Raw genomic sequence first — 21,596 nt, forward strand, 5'->3', positions numbered from 1 at the left:
GAACCAGATACAACATTCATAACCAATGTTGGCAGGGCACTGGAAACCCTGCAGCCTCCCCTGTAGCAGGTGCTCTTGATATTGATGGGTGGGGAGGGATGGACACTTAATGGCACAGTTGAAGTTTGGGGAACTGTGAGGGAGGGGTGAATTTGGGAATGTTGGGGTTTTGTAATGGAAGGGAGGTTGGTAAAGCAAAAAGCACACAGGTCACGAGCACAAAGGCACTTAAGCATACAGCAGAAATGCCCTGGCGTACGAATAAAAGTAAACACTTCATAGACAATGGCTAAAACCGGCAAAGACAGCATTAATGTGTTAAGCTGGAATATAAGGGGCCTAGGATCTAAGATTAAGAAAAGGAAGATACTGGCCTATGTTAATAGACAAGCCGCTAAGATAATCTTCCTGCAGGAAACCCACACAGGACCCCAACAGGGCGAACAATTGATGCCGAATTGGGGGACACATCAATATTTCACAACATTCTCCAGACGGGCGAGAGTGGTGGCAATATTGGTACGTAAAACTGTACAGTTCAAATGTATAAAAGCTGAGTGTGACCCTGAGGGAAGGTATGTACTGCTCCATGGCAAACTATGATAAGGAAATAGTCTTCCTTAATATATATGGACCGAATACTGACCGCCCAGAATTCTACTACTCAGTTTTTGAGAAATTAGCAAATTTTCCTACTGCCCAGGTGATGTGTGGCGGGGATTTTTTTTTAAAAACTTGTGTTTATTTGTTTTACATAACAAAACTTCCACAATGCAAACAACGTTCACCCCCTCGCCCCCCTCCCACCCGGGGCACTTATGTCCAGATTTCCGGGAACCTATTCATGCACTGAAGATGTCCGATACCTTGATGTTATGGGGGCGCCATTGGTCCATAAAGTCCGACTGAAGATATTCCAGAATCCCTTCCCACTCCATTGCAAATTTGTCTCTCGTGCCCTGGAGCGTGTGAGTGACCTTTTCCATTGTGATTTGGGCCCATACCTTTTGTAGCCATGTAAAGGTTAGTGGGGTGTCTTTGTTTTTCCAATTCTGGCCGATGGTTGACCATGCTGCAATGAGGAGCCCCATGATACCTCTCCACGGAGTCTTTTTAAATTTTTGTTACTGTTTGGTCTCTGATTACGCACAGCTAGACCCCTTCTCCCAACACCCTCACATCAGGAAACATCTTTCCCATCTCTCCCTTTATTTCTTCCCAGAATGGTTTTATCCGTTTACAATCCCACCATATATGCCTCCACGTACCCACTTCCTCACAGCCTCTCCAACATTTATTTGATGTTTTGGGAAACATGGAATGCAGTCTTTCCGGCGTGTAGTGCCATTGAGTCACTATTTTGGTCCACATTTCTCTGGTCTGCGCAGAGCGCGTCATCTTGGGGATCAATTTCCATAGGTCTTCCCATTGAGCTTTCGTAGGTTCCTCCCCCAGTGTTTGGCCCCACCTGATCATGTATGACCATTTGATTTCCTTGTCTTGTGTGTTTATAAATGAGTACAGCGTCGAAACCCATTTTTTTGCCCCCGAGTTGGAGATGACATAGCTCTCAAATGGTGTTAGGCCCCTCGTTGCCGCTTTAGTAATGTCCGGAGTCTTCAACCAGTGGTTGAGTTGTTTATATCTGTATTTATCACATCGGGAACGTGATGTTGCTACGAAGCATGAGTCAAGTGGCCTGATTTCATTGTCTGTAAACATTTCCCCAATTTTCGTTATTCCCGCCTCTTCCCATTTTTCATATGCCCCTTGTTCCATACCTGGTGGGAATTGGGGATTTCGACATATGGGTGTAAAGGGGCCAAGCGCCGTGGTCATAATACCTTTCCGTGTTTGGGAGTCCCATGCCTCTAATGTGGTTTTCATAATTTCGCTTATCCCTAGATTAGGGTGTCTGTTGTTTCTGCTTCCAGAGGAGTTCCACCAGAGGTGTCCTTGTCACTGCCCTGTCTTGTTTTGCCCATATCGGCTGAAGGTCTTCCCCCGTCCATTCCCTCAGGACCTTTAATTGCGCAGCTTGGTAATACTGCTTAATGTGGGGGAGCGCCATCCCCCCCTCCCTAATTGGTGCCGTGAGGGTGGCCCTAGCTAGTCTCAGGGTCTTTCCTCTCCATATAAATGCGGAAATAGCTTTGGAGAGTGTTTTAAAGAAGGTGTGGGGGACGCCCACCGGGAGAGCCTGAAAATAGTATATCATCTTTGGGAGAATGGTCATTTTAACCGATTGTATCCTGCCCCACCAGGAGATTAATAGTGGGTTCCATCTTTCTAGATCTCTACGTATGTCTGCTAGAAGTTGCGGGTAGTTTTCCCCATATAGCTGCTCTATTTTTTGGGTTATTCTAAATTCCCAGGTATTTTATGCCCTTCCCGCCAATTTTCACATCCAGTAGGCTAACTGCCCTTTCTATCTTCCCCCTATCTCCCGCCAGGATTAGGATTTCCAACTTTTTCCTATTGATTTTTAGTCCTGATAAGTTCCCAAATTCTTCTAATTCCTTCACCACAGCCCGTAGAGTTTCCTCTGGATCTTCTAAGGCTATCCGCATGTCGTCTGCATACGCTATTACTTTATGCTGTGTTCCTGCCATCCCAATCCCTCCAATGCGAGTAGTCTCCCTAATTTTAATTAAGAAGGGTTCCAAGAATATAGCATACAAAAGTGGGGATAGCGGGTAGCCCTGCTTCGTACCCCTCGAAATTTGTATTCTGTCCGTAACCTCGCCATTGATTGCCACCCTGCTAGATGGGGAGTTATAGTTTGCCCTTACCATGGCTATATATTGTTCCCCAAATCCCATGTAGGTGAGGACTCTAAATAGCATTGACCATCCTACCCGGTCGAACGCCTTCTCAGCATCCACTGATAGTAATAGTGCTGGGGTATGTGTTATGCCAATTTTTTCCACTAAGTGAATTAGTCTCCTAAGATTATCATGGGTTTGTCTTCCCGGGATGAAGCCCGATTGATCCAAGTTAGTTAGTTTTGGGAGGAGCGGGGATAGTCTTGCTGCCAGTATCTTTGTATAGATCTTTGCGTCCAAATTGATCAGGGAAATTGGCCTATATGCCTCGGGGATTGTCGGATCTTTCCCAGGTTTATGGAAGACTAACACCTTCACCTCATTCATTGTGGGAGTCACATTGGCGTCATCTTTGAATGAGTTTAGGAGCCTAGTGAGGATTGGGGAAATCTGTTCTACATACTTTTTATAGAAAGGGGCAGAGAAGCCATCTGGGCCGGGTGCTTTATTTACCGGGAGATCTGCTATTGCTTTTCTAACTTCCTCTTCCCTGATTGGATTCTCTAGGGCTAGTCTATCCTCCTCTGAGATTTGTGGGATGGGGAGGGCTTTCAAATATGTGTCCTGTGCTTCTGCATCTGGGAGGTCTGAGGAGTAGAGTTTTTGATAGTATTCTTTAAATGCCTCTCCTATACCCTGCGTTCGAGTCTGTATTTCCCCTTTGGAGTTTCGTATGGCCTTAATCGTTATTTCTTTCTGTTTTGTGCGGAGTTGTCTCGCTAGGAGTCTGTCTGCTTAATTGGCTTTTATATAATATCTCTGTCTCAGGTACAGTAAGTTCTTTTCTGCTCCTTTTGAGCGCAGCTGCTCTAATTGGCCCTGTGTGTGCTTCAGCGCTTTGTTAGCTTTAGTGGGATGGGTCAGGATTTTCTCGTGCAGTTCTGCTATAGACTTTTACAGCTCCTTTTCGCATAAATATCTTTGTTTTTCTTTCGTAATTTTCAGGGCTATGATCTTCCCTCGCATAACAGCATTGAACGCATCCCAGATTGTGCCCAAGGAGACCTCCCCGGTGTCATTTTGTGCGAAATATTCTTCTATCATTTCTTTTATGGCTTCCCCTGTTATCGGATCTTGGATTACATCCAGGGGTAGTCTCCACCTCCACAGGCCATTTGTTTTCCCCGGTAAATTTAGGTCCAGCCATAGCGGAGCATGGTCCGATAGCGCTATCGCTCCCAGTTCTATCCGTTGTATCTTTTCCAGCAGGCCCACCGAAACCCAGAAATAGTCAATCCTTGACATAGAATTGTGAACATGCGAGAAGTATGTGAACCTCTTCTGTTCCCCCTTCAGTTCCCTCCACACATCATTTAGGGCCAAGTTGTCCATCTGCTGTTTGAGGCGTTTTGATGGTGCTCCCTGCCCCTGGGCGTTACCTGTGCTTCTGTCTAATAATGGATTCTATGCCATATTGAGGTCGCCTCCCATGACCACCTCCCTCCTCGCAAAGCCTTCTAGTTTCCGCAGTACATCTTTGAGGAAGCCGTCTTGCCCCTGATTTGGAGCATATATCGATACTAGTGTAAGGCGATATCCATTAACGTCCACATTGACAAGCGCGTATCTCCCTTCTTTATCCGCTAGAGTATCCACCAAGATGGCCTCACTCCCTTCCCTTATCGCAATCAGCACCCCCGCTTTTTTCTCCGTTGAGGTTGCTTGTGTCCATATTTTATACCCCCTAATGCGAATTTTCTGCTCGTCTCTCGTCCTGATATGGGTTTCTTGGAGCAGTAATATATCTGCCTTTTCCCTTTTCAGCTGCTTCTCCAGCTTGACCCTCTTCACTGGATGGTTTATACCCCTCACATTATAGTTTAAGATACGGATCTTCCCCATTATCTACGTGTTCATGCAAGTTTTTCGGGTTCCCATACTTGCCCAATAAAAGTCGTTTGAGCCCCTCTCCCTCTCTCCCTCCCTCCCTCCCCTCCCCATTAACTGTCCTCTCCAACCAGAAACATTAAACCAAACAACTTGCCACCGAGTAGGGCGAGGGTTCCTACTGATGCTAGGGCATTGCGCCCATCGCTCCCTGCCCTCCCTATCCTCGGGGGGATACATTTGTGGGGGTTCCTAAACCCCCCCTTTTCATCAGTCCTTACCAAATTCCAAGACGGTGGGTCCTTCCCGGGCCGCCGACTCTGGGTGTTTTGTAGTAGCTCATTCCTTTTCCCTCCCGTCGTTCGCGGGATCGTAGTTTTGTTGTCGCCTTACATGTGTCCTTGTCGTTCCACCTTTTTGGGTTCTTTCATTATAGTTTCTTGCGGCATTCCCTTCCTGTGTTTGACCTCCTCCATTTGATCGTTTTCCAGCCTCTCGGTTGTCTCACCTGTCCTCTCCTTCGTGTAGACCCTTCCGATTCCTCATCGCCTTCCTGGATTCCCATTATATTGAGGCCTTCTTCCCATGTGTTCGCTCTTCTCTGTTTCCCCTCCCATGTAAACATCAGTCCAAATGGGAAGGTCAATTTGTAGCGGATTTCTTTCGCTACCAATGCCTTTACCAAGGGGGCCATGGCCCTTCTTTTTTGCAGGGTCACGTGAGCTAAGTCCTGATATAATTGTATTTCCTGCCCATTCATTCTGATGTGTTCCATTTCTCTTGCTTTCCTCAGTATCTGTTCTTTTTGTGGATATGAGGAGAGAGCTACCAGGACATCACTAGGTCTTTCTCCCGGCGTCCCCGATCTCTTCGGCCCAACCCTGTGGACGCGGTCCACTCCGATTACATCCATCTCCTGGGCGTCCAGGACATCTCTAAACACCTCCCTGCACTGCCTTTTTGAGGTCTTCGTCCTGGACAGTTTCCGCCATGTTTTTGATGCGTATGTTGGATCGTCTGGAGCGGTTTTCCAGGTCCTCGCATTGGATTTCCAGGTTGTGGGTGAGTCTCACCAATTGTTCTTGCATTTCGCTCACCTGTTGTGTTTCTTCTTCGACACTCTGGATATTTCTTTCGATTATGTCGGTTCTTTCCTCCAATTTGGCCAAGTCCACTTTGATGTCCTGTACCGCCTGCTTCATATCATTTTTCATGGTCGTGAATTTTTCTTTTACTGTGGACATGAACTTGTCACGTAGGTCCTGAAACCAGGTTTGCATATCTTCTCTCGAGTGAAGTTGTTTCTGGTGTGAATTGGTGTCGCCCTCCCCCGGTGGCTCTTCCTGGGTTTTCCCTTTATATTGTGAAGAGCTGTCCGACGACCACATTTGCAGGATGTTTGCGTCCTGTTTTGAAGTTTGTGGTGTCTGTTGTGTGGCGTTGCCTTTCGCTTTTGCTCTTGACATGGTGTACCGTCTTCCTGGGGTGCCAGAGTCTTGTGAGTAAATGGAGGGTCTTGTCCCTGAATGGGTCTGGGCTTAAGTATCCCGTTTCTCCCGTCCCCTTTGTAGTAGCCAATTTTCAGCAAGCTGATGTGTGCTGGCCAATTCTGGGAGTTTTCCTCCCCCTCTCCCTAGGCCGGATTCCCCGCCAAGGCTTTCCTCTGTTCTCTCCTTACCCTTGGTCTGGGTTTCCCTATATGTGATTTCCCCCGGCGTTATGGGGACCGGTCTTGAGGTTGTTGATTCGCGGGGTGGTTCCTTGCCGGCTACGGAATGATTGACTGGGGGGCGGGAGTCCCTTCGCCCCCTCCTTTTACGTTTTATACTAGGACCTTGCCGACCCTTTGGTGCCGGGTTACTTCAGTACGCCCCTGTTCTTGGGGGCCCTCTTGGGATGTGGGGGCCACCCCCCCACTGCGTTCTTATGGGGGGGGGGGGAACCGTCCCTGCACCGCCCCCTTCGCTGCCAGTCTTCTGGGAGGGCCGCTCTGCCAGCTGTTAGTGCTTTATAAATTATTTTCCTCCTCCACCGGATGTCTCCCTCCGCCTGTAGCACCACGGGGCCCACCGGGGGGGGTACCCCTCTGCCCACTCCATCTGCACCTCCTTCGCGGCGTCCGTGTCCAGGGCCCAGCCTTGCTCCGGGGCGGGGGGGGGGGGGGGGGTTCCTTCGTGGGGTCTCACCCCTGTCTCTCACCGCTTGAGTTTTCGGGCAGTCCCCGCTCCTTGTATCAGACCGGCCCGCCCAGCGACACGTGGTCCTTGCCCCAGGTCAGGCACCGCCTGTGTTGGGCTCCGTCTGGAGGGGCTCCCCGCAGCACTCTGCAATCTTCCTCCCACCCGCTGGTGTATCGGCGGGCGCGTCCCACAACGAAGCTCCGCTCGCCCCAGCAGCTAGGGGAGGGGCCTTCCCACCGAGCTGGTGCACCCGCAGTCCCGGGGGGGATGAAGTCTCGTGCCGCGGGGGGGGCCAGCCGGGCCCCCCAGCGACGCCGCCGGGCCCCAGTTTTCCACCCGCCTTCTCTCCTTTCCTCTGCCCCAGGCAGGAGCGCTGTTCTTCCCAATGGGGGAGGGGTAGTTTGTTCACCATCCCCGACTTGTCTACTGCAGTGGTCCCAGAGTGAAGGGACTGCGCCGGGGGTTATTATGTCAGCGGGGGGGATTTCAATCCATTCTGCTCACTTCAGCTGCGCTTGTTGTGCCTATTTTTGGCAGCTTGGGTGGAGAGCGTCTCAAACACGTCTCCTCACCCCGGCAGCCATCTTGGAATCAGTATGTGGCAGGGATTTTAATACTATTTTAGATGTACAACTTGATCGCACATCAGCACAGACTAGAACACTAACCAAAGCAGTGCAGACAATAATCACACACATGACAGATCTAAACCTAAAAGATGCTTGGAGAACGTTAAATCCCAACAAGAGAGAATATACATACTATTCCACGGTTCACGACATGCACTCCAGAATAGATTTATGGCTAATAGACACTGAAAGCTTGGCATGGGCAACAAACTCCCACATCCACCCTAGGACTTACTCTGATCACTCGCCGATACAACTAACAATGCAGATCCCCGACAGGGTTAACGACAGACCACTGTGGAGATTTAAACCTGCAGCCTTAAGAGACCGGAATTATAAAAATTAAATGGTGCAATATATACAAGAATACTTCGATATCAATGAGAACTCAGTCTCAAGTCAGGCTATACTATGGCAGGCATTTAAAGCATGCATTAGAGGTCAGTCAATATCCATAGAAGGTGGAATTCTAAAAGATATTAGAGGTAGGCTAACCCGACTGGAGGCACAAATAACATCTCAGCAATCCCAGTATGCACATTCCCCGTCACCTCAACTCAGCTCAGAAATAAAGACCAAATTAGATGAATATACGGAAACAGCAGATCAAGAGATCAGATACTTTTATAGGCCAGTTGCGGCGCGCAGATATGGGGAAGGGGAACGCCCGGGGAGGCTACTGGCAAGAATGGTACGCGGAGAAAGAGGTCCCACAACTATACCCTGCATACAAACAGCTGACGGTACAATAACCACAGATCAGAATAAACTGAAGGAAACATTTTACACATTCTATAAAGATCTATATTCCCCTCAGAGCTCCATCACAGAAGCCGAAATAGAACATCATCTCTCCCGAATACCAACAACCCTCTTAGCAGATGCCACTTAGGAATCACTGGAGGAACCCATTACAGAAGCTGAAATAATTGAAGCAATAAAAACACTCCCCAATGGGAAAGCACCAGGCACAGATGTACTGGGAGCTGAATTCTATAAGGAATTTAGTCACTTACTAGCACCCAGACTGTATGCCATATGGATGGAGGATGGAGGCATTAAACAAAGGCGAACTCCCCAAAACCACTAGAGAGGCAATAATCCCACTCCTTCTTAAACCAGGGAAACCCTACGAGGACTGTGGGTCATACCGACCGCTATCCTTAATAAATACAGACGCCAAGATCCTAGCGAAGATACTAGCAATCAGACTCACACCATTGATGCCCTACATGGTACATGAAGGCCAAGCAGGGTTTATAACAGGCAGGTACACTCAACAAATATAAGACAACGCCACCAAATCATCGCCACAATACCCCCCGCAACACAAGGGATAGCATATCCCTAGATAAGCGGAAAGCATTCAACACCGTCTCTTGGCCCATCTTATTCGGGGTGCTGCGGAATTACGGGTTCGGCCCTAAATTCATAAAGTGGATTCAAATACTATATACACGACCACAGGCGAGGATTAGAATCAACGGGTCCCTTACAGACGCACTAGAACTACTAGGAGGCACCAGACAGGGCTGCCCACTTTCCCCACTACTCTTTGCTTTAATTATAAAACCACTTGCAGACATTCTCAGATCACGATACAGCACATTCGGGATTTGGCTCGAGGGTAAACTGCAAATCATAACGCTGTATGCGGATGATATTCTATTATACCTGAAGAATCCTGATCGCACACTGGGCAAGGTGCTAGCAGAGGTGGAAGAATTCAGTAAATATTCAGGACTATGTCTTATCCGCAACAAATCGGAGATATTACCTCTCACGGACAACACCGCACAACCCCAAAATCTATACGGTCTCATATGGAGTCTGGAATACATTGTGTATCTAGGCGCTAACATTGCCAGAACAGCCCACTTATCCTGCACTTTGAACTACTGTGCACTGGCGGAACCAATGTGCACCAAAACTAAGCGATGGAACGCTCTACCCATATTGATGATGGGGAGGATAGCATTGATTAAAATTATAATATTGCCCAAGCTTTTTTACCTTTTCAGTACAGTACCGGTCTGGCCAGGCCGCGCTCTGTTTTCCAAGGTTAATAGTGCCTGCATAGCGTTTGCATGGGGTGGGCATCCTATATTATCCTGGAGGGTACTGACAGACATGCATCCCAGGGGTGGGCTGATGGCGCCTGACATAGAATTATATTATCTAGCAGCACAGGCACACTATGCTGCTAGTTGGGCAACAAGCTTCCTCAACCCTGGCCGCCCACACCCCTCCTCAGGGGAGCGAGAAGCGGTGGTAACTCTACAAAAGGTAACTAGGCCAACCCCTAAACACTACAACACGATAAATCCAGCCAAGGTCACAATCACGGCTTGGTCCAAAATCGCTGACATATATGGAACCAGTAAATTATACCACCCGAGTATGCCAATTTGGGGCGACCCCCACACATCCCTCACCATAGAGAGAAAAATGGCAATACACTTGAGTGCTAGAGGCATAACACAATGGGGACAGCTATTCGTGGAAAAGTGCTTCCTACAATGGGAAGATATTAAAGACATAGTGGGAAACACAAATGCGCATAAGCAACAATACAATCGAGTGGCAGCCATTACACAGCATATATACCCAACATTCCCGAATGAACCTGAAATAAACATGGCACTAGTCTACATTTACACAGGGGGGTCCCAGAAAATAACGGCCTCCGCTCTTTATAAAGTTATAGTACAGACACGCCCGGTGGTAACCCACACAGCTAAGGGCAGGTGGGAGCAAGATCTGGGGCAGCTGATAGAAAATCAAGAATGGTCCCAGATCTGTGCACTGACCAAACTGATATCATGCAATTCAAAATTCAAGCTGATTCACTACAAAATAGTACATAGGACACACTATACACCATTTAAACTCAAGCGAATATACCCTGCTTCACCTGGCACCTGCCTGAGATGTAACATCGAAAACGCCAACATATTTCATATGCTATGGGACTGTATAGAACTGAGAGAATACTGGTCAGAGGTATGTGGAGCTCTGGATAGGATGGCAGATGAACCGGTGGAAAGGACACCGCAAATGTGCATGGTGGGGGCGGTTGGGAAAATGAACCCAATGTGGCGAAAACTTTTAAATCCAAGTCTACTAATAGCCAAAAGGGTCATATTAATGAGATGGAAGAATGTACAACCGTCAACTAAAGAAGACTGGAACAGAGATATGCTGTGGGCTAACGATACCGAAGAACTATACATAGACTCAGTGATGCCCCCCTCCAAACCCAGGAATATATGGTCGAGGTATAGACAATATTTAGCAGATTTAACCGAACAAGAGTGCCTGAATACAGAGCAAAACTGACTGTTATATGACCGCTAAATGATCGATACAAATGTATGTGCATAACCTGTGTGCAATTATAAATAAAGTTGTTAAAAAAGTAAAAATGTAGCCCTTCTCACTATACTAAATGTTAGGTAAACAGTACCATATCACATCACAAACGGTTCTTTAGGAGAAACAGTTTTGATGAAAATTCAGTGAATCAATAACTCAGGTTAACACAAATGGGAAAAACAATGTGCTATTCCCCCCGTACTCCCCCACTCTCCTCTCATCCTCTCCTTTGCTTGCACTGTGCCAGCATTTTTTTGCATTCTCTCACCATCCTTTGGTCCATCCAACATGGCAGAGGGACACTACCTCGCTTTTGCTGAAGATTTGGTTGACGGGATACTTGCAAATCCCTCTCTATTAGGCATTGACCTAATACATAGTGCAAATGTTAACACAGACGAATGGAAGGATATTGAAATTCTTAGGAAAAAGATCATCCGTTCCGAGCTCCGCGGAGCTCTTATGACAGAATATCTCAGGGCCCATGCTGCACCTAATGGCCTTATTTATCCGCATCGAACCACGGATATTCCTGGTCAACTTCACATTCAGGAAGGACTGGTCATTCATCGCCAATAAGTGCACAAGGGACTGGCTGGTACTAATAATTAATACTGCGAAATTTGTCACAGACCAGCTAATCAAAGAACTGACTGAGAAAAGTGAAGCAAACAAAACTAAGATGTCTTAAGTTTAGCCGTGTATATTTCTAATCTCCCTCGAAGCATCCCTAAAGGAATTCAAAGTGACTAATGTCACAAAAAAAATGTTTACATTGAAAAAAGACTTGCAGGCTTTCCGCGTGGTCATATTTTTCCATATGTCATGGATGAATACTTCACTGTTACGCTCACTTGATCTCTGCGGAGGCGTTGGGGCACGGTTGCAGCCCTCCCGAGGGGTGAGGTCCTTCGGGTCCGACTTCGCCCTCTGCGCTTATGTGGTGACTGGTGGTAATAGGTGATGCTGCTCCTGTGTGGAAATTGGGGGTGCGAGTATGCCAGCTTGTGCGCCTGATCCCCTTCCAGACCCCTTCTCCCAAACCGTGGTACCCGTGGGATGCGATGTCCCTGGAAAGCTCACCTGTTGATTAGTTTTGGCGAGCACTCCGTCCTGCTGCTTCTGGCAGGGGCACTTGTATGATCTGGACCGAGTTCCTTCACTGGTCCCTTGCACGTGGTAGTCCAATCCTGCTGCGACTAAGCCACTATACTGCAGTTAAGTGTTCCTGTTTGCTTTTGTCTTTCCTAGCCTGTTTTTGTTGTATTGTAAAGTTTGTTGTCTTGTATTGCTGTCCGTTCCACTTTTGATGTTTGCTCTTTTGCTTTCTTCCCTTGCAGGTGATGTTGCCGGCCCGGCAGAAGCTGCGGAGCTCGAGGCGGCAGCAAGAGGGAATGAGGAACGAAGCTGCAGAGGTACAGTAGCTGGTAAGTTGTTAACTAGAGGGCACGCTGGGTTCAAATGCGGCACGGCCCTAGGACGGATGTTCTAACCTTGTCTTTCTTCTTCTTCACAGGGTCCGAGTTCGTGGATGCGGAGTGCGGTGTCGGGATCAAGATCACTGGATGTCAGGAGAGGGACTATTCATCTACAGGCTTGCAGATGAAGCGATGAAGCACCGGTTTCCTGGAGGTGAGTATGCAGGAGAACGCCTGGTTTCAAAAGGTAAGTAAACTGGTCTAAGCGGCCGTGAGCGTCCCACGTTGCATGCAAGTGCACAGTAACGCGAAGCACCGTCCTTAAGGATGGAGCAGCTTGTATAGCTGAGCTCCTAAAGCCACGCCCACCAGGTTCAGCCTAACTGCCACACCGTGCCACACCCGATGAGTCAGCACATCAAGACCAGCCTTAGGGAGCCACACCCGATGAGTCAGCACATGAGGATGTTCTCTGGAATAAAGGCTTTCAGCTCCTGGAAAGTTCTTGTAAAATAAAAGCACTCCTGCACTGAAATAAAGTAAAAGCACTCCTGCACTGAAATAAAGTGTTCCTGCTCACATCTCTATATGAGCTTGGCGCCAAACGCGCCAGGACTGAGTCCAGCCATGGCCCCTGTGTTTATGGGTCCCAAAGTGTCATAAGTGAGTCAAGTGAGCCATTGCCCCATCAAGAGATGGTGTGGTTTTTGTGTTCTGGGGCCTGTGGCCATGATATTCACAGAAGAAGCTAAACAAGCAAGAAGTGCCGCTGCCCAAATCCGCTTTCAGAATTCCCAAAGGGGCCAAAATAGATCATGGTCAGGCTCGAGCACCAACTCTAGTAAAAGCTGAGGCAGTTATACAGGCTCAAACAGACTGGTCCAATTCACAGGACCCCCTTCCAACTATGTCCCTGCGGTTCCTTTTTTAGCCCAGTGCGGGAGACGACAGAGGCAACCACGGTGGCAGAACCAGCAACAATTACGAGTGGTTAGCCGCAGCAGGGGGGTCAGGCTCGATACCCCCTCTGCTATCTCCTTAATTGTCAACCAGTCAAAACACACACTCGCACAAGCTGAAAAAGAAATACTACAAAAGGGCTTATCGTTCATTCGTACTGCAAGATACAACCCCTTTCAGACCAGAGTCGAATGCACACAACTCATGCGCAAGTTTCGTCTGAAGCAGTTTTTTGCAGATAATACTCATGAACAACAGGATGTCACAGGACTTCACCCTCCAACTCAGCTGAATCAACTACATTTGAGCAAGCCCTGCTCAAAAAGATCGAAGAACTGGAAGAAGAAAAAAGAAAAAAAAACATTCACAATAATTGCACTAAAAACCAACTGGCAGCCCTTACAGACCTGTCCAACAACATTGAGATTACCATAAAACCCACAGATAAAAGGTGGGGCTATTGTCATCCAAGACACCACCAAGTATAACAAATTGGTAGAAGCCCTTCTTAGTGACGACACCAGCTACCACGTCCTCTCCATCGACCCCACATCCAATTTACAGTCACTCATTGCACCCATCATTGAAGAAACCGAGGCAGAAGGTCGTATTAGCCCTAGAGAGGCTGCCTTTCTGAGACCCACACATCCCCGTACACCGGTCATGTATGCTTTGCCCAAAATCCATAAGGGCCTTTCGCCTCCTCCTGGACATCCAATTGTCTCTGGAATCAATTCCATCCTTGAACCACTATCTCAATATTTGGATTTTTTTTTTATCAAGCACAAAATTCCTAAGATGCAGTCCTATGTCAAGGACTCCACCGCCATGCTCGTCTTACTGAACACCTTGGAGTTCAATCCCGAAAAAGACTGGTTGGTAACAATAGACAAGAGTCACTATACACCAAAATCCTGCAACAAGATACATTGATCATGTTGCAACGTTCTCTAGACTCTGGAATTTTCTCCATGGAGTACCATCTTGCTTTATAGCCCTTTTGGTTGAAATAGCTTTGACTAAGAATTTCTTCTTGTGTTTGATCACACCTGTTACAAACAGGTTTCTGGCACGGCTATGCACGCGACCTTCGCACCCAGCCTGGCCAACCTATATGTTGACTACTTTGAACATACTAACATTTACCCACACACTAACCCCTTTTGTGGACACTTGCTCACCTTGCGTACATATATCGATGATATTTTCGTGATCTTTAGATGGTCAAGAGATGACCTGAATGCTTTCCATGTGTGGCTTAACAACCAGAAACACAATCTCAAATGCACACTAGAGATGAACAGAAAAAACGCACACTTCTTAGACTTAGCCATCTCTGCATCTAACGGCGGTCTAACATCCAAGGTTTAAAAAAATATGATAGACAGAAACTCTCTCCTGTGCTATTCCAGCTATCATTCACAGGCCCTGAAGGACAACCTTTCATTTCGAGCAGTTTCTCCTATATCGGAGGCTGTTTACTGAAACCACTGACTATACATCCCAGGACAAAGTACTTCAGGAACAGCTCACCTCACGAGGGTATCTGTCCAGGATTGCGAAACATAAAGAAGAGCTAGGAACATCCACCAAGCAGCAACCATTGGACAGCCCAAAAAAGAGGACAGTACAGGGTTCACGGCTGTCAGCTACTCGCCTCTATTGAACAAAAACAAAAAAGAAATAAAAAAAACTATGGCCCATTCTCAACACTGGCAAATGTCCCTTACCATTACCCCGTTTTGCTCTGAAGAGGTGGCAGAACGCCAGAGACAAACTGGTTAAAACTCTACCCCTAGCCAATCACCCCTCCCATCTGACTCAGCCCACACTATGGAATATCAACCCACCCACAGGGCATTCTCCCTGTGGCCAATGCTCAACGTGTACTCAGACCACAAGAACCACGACCATCGATATTGGCTGGCACACACCCTGGGTCCAAAAGCACTTTACAAATTGCAACAGTAAGGGCGTAATATATATATGATCACCTGCCCATGCGAGCTGAAATATATAGGGATGACAGTACGAGCAGTCAAGACACGCATGATTGAACACTGCTCATGCGTTAGAAAAGGGAAATTGTCAGTGTTAGGGAGAATTCTCTGTTTAGGCTGAATTTCCCTACCTAGTGAGTCCCCCAGCAGCTTTGCTGGATTTCTGGGGTTTATTTTTTTCTCCTGCCAAGAGTGAGACTCTTTTAACCCTCACTCTTGGACATGTTGAACTGTGTGATCCTGGACAAACCTTGTGTTGAATGGGCTATGGGGTCTTTTTACTCCATAGGGCCTCATGTATTTTTGTGGTGTGGGTTACACAGCACCCTCTGTGCAGTAACCCAGGGGTGTCCTAGGGACTCCCCAACATAGACTCCATACCCTGGGACTGACTACTGTCTCCCAGGGCATGTAAAGTCACCAAAGGCTTTATTAGTCTTGAATCCTGAACAGAACCAGTACAAACCATCATATTGTGGACGTACTGGCTGGGGCAATTCGATTGCCCCAGGGTCTGTTAGTCGAGGGGGCACGTCTCCGTCCCCCCTGATCGAGTTTTGGCTGGTGGCAGTGGAAACTACTTTTTATATTCGACCGCGAATATTTCCCTATGGGATTTCCCATTGTTTTAGGCTAACACATTTAATTATTTATTTACGGTAGCCTTAAACATACCGCCGGTTTATATATTTATTAGTATAACTCCGGTCGGGTTATTTTGCCAAAACTTGATCCTAAAATGGCGTTGGTATTCACCTCTGTAATTCTGACCCAAAGTGGAGCCCTTTGTTCCACTTTTGGCGGGCTTCTCCACAGAAGCCCTCCAAAGTGGTGCCACTCTGTCTGGGGTACTTAGGAGGGGTGGAGGGGGATTTAGGCACCCTGGACTGAGTTACCGTGGTAACTCAAGTCGCACTCCGTCCTGATTGGCCCAAGTGGTGAGCCGGCCGGCTCACCACTTAGCATGTTTGAGTGACAGCTAGGCTGGGTGAATGGGGGTTTGCTGCATAAAAGCAGGGCTTTGGGGACTGGAACTTCAGAAGTCGCCACAGGACCAAGAATCCGACGAGGGAAGAGCTGAGCCGACCTGCTTCGACGACACCAACCGGTGGAGCCCTGCTGAACCGTCTCACCACTTTTCCCAACGACCGAGGAGAACTCTTAACGGAGTGGCTCCTTCCCTTGACTGGTGGGGACAACCAGTTTTCGCCTGCTTTCCGTTCTTTGAGGTATCTCGTGGCCGCCTTGCCTGTGCCAAGCACCCCGGCAACCGGAATACCACACTTTACCCCCACACCGCGAAAGTCGGTACCAACCCTTTAACCGGAGGACTCCGCGGCTGGTTTCTTCCCGGGCAGTGCTACGACCTTTCTCTTCTGCTCTTCAGCGAGATATTCTTCTCCCCTGACCGACGTCGAGCCTTGCTGTCACTGCCTGGAACAACTGCCCCCGCTGGAGGATCCTTTCCGCTTAAGGTACTGTGTTCCGCCTGGCTTCCCTTGCCACCGACTGTACGGGGTAGATTTAGTCCCCGGCTTTCGAACCTGGGAGTGCCTGGGACACTTTGGCTAAACTTTCTGAGCCACTCTAAACTCTTTTTGACTCTTTGCAAGACTTTGAATCTCTAACTAACAGTGTGATCTTGGGCACATTTCCTGCCTAGTGACTTTTGCTCACCTGTGACTTTGTTCTTCTTTAAGCCTATTGCAAGTGTTCTGGACCTTAGAGTGGTGTGTTTAACCCATTTCTGCTTTTTCTCTCCCTTTCTTGGAAGCTACTAGAGTGTCATCTAACGTTAAGCACTCACCTCTGTTTTAATTAAGTGGTGTTAACCTGGAGTTGTCTAGATAGGAGAAAGGATTGAATCTACTTTCATTATAACTGTGTTGAAGTGTTTTTACCATATTCTTTGCTAGAGTGTTTTTAACTATGTGTATTTTAAATAAATAACTATTACTTTTGAAACCAAGCTCTGGTCAGTATTTGCTTGTGCTATTGTGTTCTTAGTACCTATTGTGTATACTTTACATACTGCCTAACTCTTCTTGAGAGAAGTCTGACTGCTCAGCCACAGCTACCAGGTAAATCTGGGTGGTACAGACTGCTACCAAAGGGGTTTACTGCTATACCTGTAGTCTTAAATCTTTTGCAGTGTTCCCCAAGGGAACTGCACAGGTTTCTGCCTAACAGTCAGACCGTCTTGTTCCACATTTTCTAGCTGAAGGGCATACAGCAGAAACCTTCCAATGGACCATACTAGAAAAACAAAATCAAGCCACCCATACAAGGTGGCAATTTTCACAAGAACAGAAGTGGATTTTCTGGTTGGACACATGCCATAAAGGACTAAATGAATCTATCCAATGGCAAGAATTGGCAGTCATGATATGCTGAAACACTCCACCTTTCGGTTTTCATGCACACCACATCCACCATTAGGATCCTGTTGAAGATGCCAGTATATATACCTCCGCTCCCTATGCTAAGACACTACATTTAGGTCTTTACCTCTGCCTATATGGGACCACTCATGCGCCATGACCCCTCTCTTTTTGGCCCCCTTTCTGCATTCCACCACATCATGTGCATGTGAGTTGCCCTGTGAGTGAGGTCCCTCCATTTCATCACAAAGGCATCTCAAGTTGTTTAGTGGCAGCACGTTTGATACTGTAGCCATTTTACATATCATTATACATTTTGTAACACCTGCAGCCCAACCAGGGACTGTATTGAGGAACATCTCACACCTCAGCATTTCAAACTATTTGACTGTTGTCTGTACTGTTGCTTGCAAACGATTGCTTATTATAATTTACTTATCCAGTACGATGGTGGTTTTCAGCAAAGAAAGAGAGAAACCAAGCCTTAAATTTTTCCTTTTACTCCCCCCCCCCCCCCTCCTCCCCTCCCCTCCCCTCCCAACCCCCGCCTCCTGCCCTCTCCCCTAGGGCCGTCCCCTTTTCTAACAGCATCCGCACCATATTTAGGAATGACCGCCCTTTTTCACTCCATTCTGACACACTACGGCGTCCACTCCCTTTGCCCCGCCCACTGAGTGACACACCCAGGAAGTAGTCCTTCCTAGGAACACTTTCCTTCCAGCGGACAGCTCGCACGGTACCTCACCAGGAATAGGACTATCTCCAACGAGGTAAGCTTGGCTTTTTGCAGCAGCCTGGCACGCACAAGAGTGAACACAATTTCCCGCCTCGTGTTGCCATCTGTTGTCATCCAGTTCCCATCATGACGGTTAATTACCTTCTGTTGCTTATTGTTGTTCCTTTTTACAGCAGAATATTATCAGATGCAAGAAGCTGCACTTGAATCAGCGCTTAGGTTCCCTAGACTGTATACCGCATACCACGTACATACAGGTGGGTCCTTTTTAAAATATGGCAAGCATACTCCACTCGTTTTTTTCTGGGATGCATGCAAGACATCCACCTCTATATGTTGTTGCCTTGAGACACGTATGGATTAAAACATCTCCCTTCACCCTCCCCAGTTCGCGGGGTGTTAGAACTAGCGCACTGCCACATAACTAGTGCCATGTATATTTTCAATGCCACACATTTAAGAATTAATTTCACACTTGCAAACAATGTGTTTGTTACTCAAAATTGGCACTTTGCCTTTTTTATCCAGAGAAACAGGTTGACTTACACCCCGTTCTCTCTTATTTGTTTTGTCTCCCACACAGGAGACAGAGCAGCTTGTCCATTTTGGCCTCCACTTAAGGTAATGCTGGAAGACTCATTTACTAGAGAAGACAACTAATGGTCCTGAAGAAGATGGTTTGAATTACGTTTACCATCGAAAATGGTCAACTTCTCTGGCCATATTACCACCTAGATATCCCTATCAAGCGTGTTGTACAGCCCCTGAGCTGGACATAGACACGGAGACACACACACCCCACCTGATTAGAAATACGGAAATTCAGCGCCTCACTTCAAGACAGGAAAGCTAACTAACCAACCCACTAACAACTTCACCCTCTCCATACACCTTTCAAACCCTAACCAAACAACCACAAACTTATAACGCTGCAATCCGCACAAACTTAACTACATTGCAACAACAAAACAAAGCACACACAGACCAGCACAACAGCACACAACGTCTTCCGACAGTAGAACACCCCAAGCCCAGCCAACGGAATTCCGGGCTGAGGCCGCCAACAGCACATCACTGCTCTCTTGCACTTCTCCAGCTCATCTCCACTAACTCCTCCCACCCCTCCTTTCTTTCAGAACCGCCAGAGTGGCAGGGGACCACTCCGGTGGTGATAGTGCGCGGTATAAATATCCTTTAACATCAATCAGGGGGGGATACACAACAAAATGAGATATTCGTGCATACCTCACACCACGTGAGCATTTTATGGTGTCCCAGCTGGAGGGGTACATTTTAGATACTGAACCCACAACTTCTGCATGTCGCTAATTAGATGCCCTAGGGTGATTTAAAAAAAAAAAAAAAACGATGTAAATCCCACGGCTATTTGAAGTCCATGCAAGCTAACCAGCTGTTCTGACAATGATAATAGCCAGCCTTGTTATTTGCAGCAGCGTAGGAGTTGTTTTCTACTGTTGGTTGCTCTTTTATGACGATTAAAAACGTCTATGAGCTTTGGTTTCACCACACAATTGGTGAGATGAGGGACAGTTTCCTCTTTATCTTTCCCTATTAGATAGGCGTTACAACACACGCCACCTAGGGCCAGGCACCCCCGTTAGGGATAGGGTGTCCTTCCTATTAGAGGTAGATTGCACATTGTTTTTCTAATTTGTGTTTACCTGAGTTATTGGTTCACTGAATTTTCTGCAATACTGTTTCTCCTAAAAAACCTTTTGTGATGTGATACGATTCACAGAATTCAGCTTGGCCTAAGGCTGTGGCTGGATGCAGGTGTAAGCCGTCAGTGTAACTACTTACGCGGTTCACTGGGCACAGTCCTATAGTTCTTCTGCTTGGCTCAGCATGGGCTGCTCTCAGTTCCTGACGTTTCCTTTCAGGAGTTGTACCAGGCAGAGCGAGAGCTTTGCTTCCATTGTGGCACCAAGCAGAAAATCCCCTCGAGATCTATGAGCAGCTCCCACCAATTCATATGATTGGGTCAGGAGCATAGGTACCAGCACCGCCCCACACAATGGATGAAGCTCCAGGTCCAGGTCCAGAGAAGGATAGGCAAACGCAGAAGGCAGCGAGGTTTGCATTGCGGATAGCAGAAAAAAGCACAGAGTGGGAAAAAAGCAGATGGGTCCAGATGCTTTTCATACATTTTGTTTTCATCTGCAGCCTGGATCAAATAAAATGGCCTTTAGCCAATTTTTCCAAACGCCAATTTTATTCTTGAAGCTCGGCTGCCTTTAAACCATTATTTGTTTTCAGTGATGTTTGAAACAGCCATGATATATTTTTCCGAGTTTTATTCTTTCACTGTTGATTAAAGTTTGCAGAAGCACTGAATTTCAATGTGAGGTTTGGCCTTCGCTCCTTATCAAAGCCTTTTCACCCCCTATGAACTTCTTTTGGCCAGGAAAAGCATACCCATACATGCATGAGTAGAGGGAAGGGAGACATCCTGCAGGCAGATTGCTACAGTTTTGCCTGTATTTCATGGTCATGGCTTTAGATTGTTTTTAGGTCATTGCCCTTAGAAGCCATGGGCTTAATATAAACTGATTTAGCCCCTTCCGTTCAATTGGATTACAGTGGCAGGAGAAACACCACATATCTACTGGCTGGCCAATCCTAACAGCACAAATGTGGGCTTATCTTTAGGTTTTTCTGTGCCATATTTTAGATGGCTCCACACATTGTTGATTGTAGGTTTTAGATTCCAATAAGTGAATAGGATGCTAGGATTAGATTTAAGTACACTGTTGTAAATATTAGGGATTGTTTATTGTTTCACTGTACTATATTTATGCTCATATACTATTCTTTAAGTGTTTCTATTTATGTATAAAAAGGTGCACCATATTTCAAGCGTAAGTGCTTGTTTTAGTGATAAATCTAAGTAGGAAAGGTTTGGTGACATACACCATTTACAGACGGGTACTAATAATTGGTTCTCAGATCTCTTGGGTAGTTCGACACTGATCCTGCAATCCAACAGTAAACTGGCAGGTACTCCGGATAGTGGATTCTCTTGCCATAAGAGCAGAGATCTAACCCTCTCCTGAGCATTGGTATTATTCTCCACTGCAAAACCTTCCACATGCCCAGTACAGCATACCCTCTGCCTCTTTGTGGAAGTTAGGCTCCGGCAATGGGGGCATGATGAAAACAAGGACAAACCTGGAAGAACTCTGCCCCGTTATTTTTTTTGTTTGTTTTGCATTTCAAGCACAGAAAAAAACAGGCATGGCACACG

At 47.0% G+C, this 21,596-nt stretch overlaps 2 protein-coding genes across 8 annotated transcripts in view; one reads left to right on the plus strand and one right to left on the minus strand.

Annotated features, from left to right (window-relative positions):
- Positions 1-21,596, minus strand: part of CEP19 (centrosomal protein 19) — a 179,427-nt gene that overhangs the window by 118,909 nt on the left and 38,922 nt on the right. The gene's annotated exons all lie outside the window — the stretch shown is intronic.
- Positions 18,280-21,596, plus strand: part of PIGX (phosphatidylinositol glycan anchor biosynthesis class X) — a 650,935-nt gene continuing 647,618 nt past the window's right edge. For 2 of the 6 annotated variants that reach the window (XM_069618072.1, XM_069618077.1), the window contains exons 1-2: positions 18,280-18,365; positions 18,505-18,588. The gene's annotated coding sequence lies outside the window, so the exon portion shown is untranslated. Of the gene's footprint in view, positions 18,366-18,504; positions 18,589-18,914; positions 18,953-21,596 lie in introns of all 6 variants that reach the window. The other 4 variants (XM_069618075.1, XM_069618079.1, XM_069618071.1 and 1 more) reach the window with 3 other exon arrangements.

This window comes from Ambystoma mexicanum, chromosome 10, assembly GCF_040938575.1.
Source record: "Ambystoma mexicanum isolate Mex_15411 chromosome 10, UKY_AmexF1_1, whole genome shotgun sequence".
Classification (NCBI taxonomy): Eukaryota; Metazoa; Chordata; class Amphibia; order Caudata; family Ambystomatidae; genus Ambystoma; species Ambystoma mexicanum.